Source organism: Blennius ocellaris, assembly GCF_963422515.1.
Source record: "Blennius ocellaris genome assembly, chromosome: 12".
NCBI classification, from domain to species: Eukaryota; Metazoa; Chordata; class Actinopteri; order Blenniiformes; family Blenniidae; genus Blennius; species Blennius ocellaris.
The window spans coordinates 3,883,656-3,889,096 of record NC_137661.1 but is presented as its reverse complement, the minus strand read 5'-3'; positions in this window follow the sequence as shown (position 1 = coordinate 3,889,096).

The window sequence follows — 5,441 nt, the reverse complement described above, 5'->3', positions numbered from 1 at the left end:
CCTCAGCCAGTCTTTGTGTGGGCCTCAGCCGGTCTTTATGTTGGCCTCAGCCGGTCTTTATGTCGGCCTCAGCCAGTCTTTATGTGGGCCTCAGCCAGTCTTCCATTACACATCTTCAACTAGTGCAGAATGCCGCTGCCAGATTTTTAACAAATTCATCCAGACGTGAACACATGACCCCTGTGCCGTCGTCTCTCCACTGGCTTCCACTTCATTTTAGCTTTGTTGTAAAGCACTTTGGATGTCTCCGGGTGATTATAAAAGGGCTATAGAAATAAAGTTTGATTTGATTTGATTTGACTCCTCCATACAGATGTTCTCCAGAGCGTTCAGGGTTCAGGCCACTCCTCCATACAGATGTTCTCCAGAGCATTCAGGGTTCAGGCCACTCCATACAGATGTTCTCCAGAGCGTCCAGGGTTCAGGCCACTCCTCCATACAGATGTTCTCCAGAGCGTTCAGGGTTCAGGCCACTCCTCCATACAGATGTTCTCCAGAGCGTTCAGGTTTCCGGCCACTCCTCCATACAGATGTTCTCCAGAGCGTCCAGGGTTCAGGCCACTCCTCCATACAGATGTTCTCCAGAGCATTCGGGGTTCAGACCACTCCATACAGATGTTCTCCAGAGCGTTCAGGTTTCAGGCCACTCCTCCATACAGATGTTCTCCAGAGCGTTCAGGTTTCAGGCCACTCCTCCATACAGATGTTCTCCAGAGCATTCGGGGTTCAGACCACTCCATACAGATGTTCTCCAGAGCGTTCAGGTTTCAGGCCACTCCTCCATACAGATGTTCTCCAGAGCGTTCAGGGTTCAGGCCACTCCATACAGATGTTCTCCAGAGCATTCAGGGTTCAGGCCACTCCATACAGATGTTCTCCAGAGCGTCCAGGGTTCAGGCCACTCCTCCATACAGATGTTCTCCAGAGCGTTCAGGGTTCAGGCCACTCCTCCATACAGATGTTCTCCAGAGCATTCAGGGTTCAGGCCACTCCATACAGATGTTCTCCAGAGCGTCCAGGGTTCAGGCCACTCCTCCATACAGATGTTCTCCTGAGCGTTCAGGGTTCAGGCCACTCCTCCATACAGATGTTCTCCAGAGGGTTCAGGGTTCAGGCCACTGCTCCATACAGATGTTCTCCAGAGCGTTCAGGGTTCAGGCCACTCCTCCATACAGATGTTCTCCAGAGCATTCAGGATTCAGGCCACTCCTCCATACAGATGTTCTCCAGAGCGTTCAGGTTTCAGGCCACTCCTCCATACAGATGTTCTCCAGAGCGTTCAGGGTTCAGGCCACTCCTCCATACAGATGTTCTCCAGAGCATTCAGGGTTCAGGCCACTCCATACAGATGTTCTCCAGAGCGTCCAGGGTTCAGGCCACTCCTCCATACAGATGTTCTCCTGAGCGTTCAGGGTTCAGGCCACTCCTCCATACAGATGTTCTCCAGAGCGTTCAGGGTTCAGGCCACTTCTCCATACAGATGTTCTCCAGAGCGTTCAGGGTTCAGACCACTCCATACAGATGTTCTCCAGAGCATCCAGGGTTCAGGCCACTCCTCCATACAGATGTTCTCCAGAGCGTTCAGGGTTCAGGCCACTCCTCCATACAGATGTTCTCCAGAGCATTCAGGGTTCAGGCCACTCCATACAGATGTTCTCCAGAGCGTCCAGGGTTCAGGCCACTTCTCCATACAGATGTTCTCCAGAGCGTTCAGGGTTCAGACCACTCCATACAGATGTTCTCCAGAGCATCCAGGGTTCAGGCCACTCCTCCATACAGATGTTCTCCAGAGCGTTCAGGGTTCAGGCCACTCCTCCATACAGATGTTCTCCAGAGCATTCAGGGTTCAGGCCACTCCATACAGATGTTCTCCAGAGCGTCCAGGGTTCAGGCCACTTCTCCATACAGATGTTCTCCAGAGCGTTCAGGGTTCAGACCACTCCATACAGATGTTCTCCAGAGCATCCAGGGTTCAGGCCACTCCTCCATACAGATGTTCTCCAGAGCGTTCAGGGTTCAGGCTGTTGCTTGGCAACACGGACTTTCTGCTCTCTCCAAAGACTTTCTATTGGGTTCAGGTCTGGAGACTGACTGGGCCACTCCAGGACCTTGAGACGCTTCCTACGGAGCCACTCCAGGACCTGGAGACGCTTCCTACCGAGCCACTCCAGGACCTTGAGACGCTTCCTACCGAGCCACTCCAGGACCTGGAGACGCTTCCTACCGAGCCACTCCAGGACCTTGAGACGCTTCCTACCGAGCCACTCCAGGACCTGGAGACGCTTCCTACCGAGCCACTCCAGGACCTTGAGACGCTTCCTACCGAGCCACTCCAGGACCTTGAGACGCTTCCTACCGAGCCACTCCAGGACCTTGAGACGCTTCCTACCGAGCCACTCCAGGACCTGGAGACGCTTCCTACCGAGCCACTCCAGGACCTGGAGACGCTTCCTACCGAGCCACTCCAGGACCTGGAGACGCTTCCTACCGAGCCACTCCAGGACCTTGAGACGCTTCCTACCGAGCCACTCCAGGACCTTGAGACGCTTCCTACCGAGCCACTCCAGGACCTTGAGAGGCTTCCTACGGAGCCACTCCAGGACCTTGAGACGCTTCCTACCGAGCCACTCCAGGACCTTGAGACGCTTCCTACCGAGCCACTCCAGGACCTTGAGACGCTTCCTACCGAGCCACTCCAGGACCTTGAGACGCTTCCTACGGAGCCACTCCAGGACCTTGAGACGCTTCCTACGGAGCCACTCCAGGACCTTGAGACGCTTCCTACCGAGCCACTCCAGGACCTTGAGACGCTTCCTACCGAGCCACTCCAGGACCTGGAGACGCTTCCTACCGAGCCACTCCAGGACCTGGAGACGCTTCCTACCGAGCCACTCCAGGACCTGGAGACGCTTCCTACCGAGCCACTCCAGGACCTGGAGACGCTTCCTACCGAGCCACTCCAGGACCTTGAGACGCTTCCTACCGAGCCACTCCAGGACCTTGAGACGCTTCCTACCGAGCCACTCCAGGACCTTGAGAGGCTTCCTACGGAGCCACTCCAGGACCTTGAGACGCTTCCTACCGAGCCACTCCAGGACCTTGAGACGCTTCCTACCGAGCCACTCCAGGACCTTGAGACGCTTCCTACCGAGCCACTCCAGGACCTTGAGACGCTTCCTACGGAGCCACTCCAGGACCTTGAGACGCTTCCTACGGAGCCACTCCAGGACCTTGAGACGCTTCCTACCGAGCCACTCCAGGACCTTGAGATGCTTCCTACCGAGCCACTCCAGGACCTTGAGATGCTTCCTACGGAGCCACTCCAGGACCTTGAGATGCTTCCTACCGAGCCACTCCAGGACCTTGAGATGCTTCCTACCGAGCCACTCCAGGACCTTGAGACGCTTCCTACGGAGCCACTCCAGGACCTTGAGACGCTTCCTACGGAGCCACTCCAGGACCTTGAGACGCTTCCTACCGAGCCACTCCAGGACCTTGAGACGCTTCCTACCGAGCCACTCCAGGACCTTGAGACGCTTCCTACCGAGCCACTCCAGGACCTTGAGACGCTTCCTACCGAGCCACTCCAGGACCTTGAGACGCTTCCTACCGAGCCACTCCAGGACCTTGAGACGCTTCCTACTGAGCCACTCCAGGACCTTGAGACGCTTCCAACCGAGCCACTCCAGGACCTGGAGACGCTTCCTACGGAGCCACTCCAGGACCTGGAGATGCTTCCTACAGAGCCACTCCAAGACCTGGAGATGCTTCCTACGGAGCCACTCCAGGACCTTGAGACGCTTCCTACCGAGCCACTCCAGGACCTGGAGACGCTTCCTACGGAGCCACTCCAGGACCTGGAGACGCTTCCTACCGAGCCACTCCAGGACCTTGAGACGCTTCCTACCGAGCCACTCCAGGACCTTGAGACGCTTCCTACCGAGCCACTCCAGGACCTGGAGACGCTTCCTACCGAGCCACTCCAGGACCTTGAGACGCTTCCTACCGAGCCACTCCAGGACCTGGAGGTGCTTCCTACGGATCCACTCCAGGACCTTGATGTTTAATGATGATGGTTGTTGGTTCTGATTCTTTTGTGTCACCTGAACACAGAAAGTTGGCCCGTGATTGGCTGAGAGTGGAGAAGGGGGCGGGTCTGGTGAGAGTGCAGAGACTGTGTGTGTGTGTGTGTGTGTGTGTGGAGGGAGAGGAATGAAGGAGCAGCCTGGTTAAACTAGTGTTTTCTGTTCAATAAAAAAGAAACTCTTCCTGCAGGACGCTACAACAGTAACACCCAGTGACTTGGAGAAGTAACTTTAATCGGACTACTGGTTTAGAAATAGTAATGAGTTAGTCAGTAACACATTACCGGCATCATAATAATCATAAAAGAATTCAAACGACCACGACACTTGATGGAAGCAGTGATGTGGTGGATGAAATAACCTTCTAATCCATTGGTTTCCATGGCGACATTTAGTGGAGGTGTTGTGGTTTGTGTGTGGCCGTGAGTGAAAACAAGCATAACAAAACAAGCGTATTTGGGCATAAGGACTTATTCTCCTTTAACAAACAACCACAACTCACCGGTTGAGGCCTTTTATTATGCAAAGAATACAATATTCTGATCAGATAAGGATAAATACTTTATTTGTCATTTGTACTTTGTTCACCTTTGTATTAAGAAATACTGAAAAGATTCTACATAAAGCTTGAAATTGCTTTTCCAAGCATCTCTGGTGCCAAAACGGTGATGGGATCTGCTGCAGCCAGGCAGATCATGTCCCACCAGGGATGTACAGCTGGTTGCAGCTCACAGTAGAGCCACTTTGGAGCTGAAATGAAGAGACGACAAGCGGAGCTCTGATGGAACGTGAAGCAAACGAAGGAGTTTGAGCCAAAATGACAGGATGAACAGAACCTTCCAGAGAGAGTGAACAGACCGCAGAGTCTCAATCCCAAGAACATGCCAGAGGGAAAACAAGCACAAGGAGGCGTGAGGAAAGGAATGAAGAACAAAGTCTCATAAATTATCTCTGCAAACACAAATCGTCGCTGAACTGAACCGATTCAGCATCTCGGGTACATTTGTACATTTCTTTCCAGTGTTGAGGCAAACGCTAGTCTTACGTAGAAAACACAGAAATATAAATGACCTTTGGTAAATGTTATACTTTTTTTTCTTTTATTACAACTTACTGTAAAATAACAACAGACAACAAAATATTAAAGGTGCTGCTGCTTCAACAATAAAACTGTGTGTCGTGTCTATTTTCCGGCCGGCGCCATGTATTAACTTTACTAGAAAACGTCATTTGAAGAAGTGACCAGGGGACAACGTCTCTCATTGTTTGTGTCGCCGCCGACACTGCATTTCTCACACAATGCTTCCAAAGTGCGAAAACAAGGATGTACACTTTAAAGCCACATCTCTACATTTG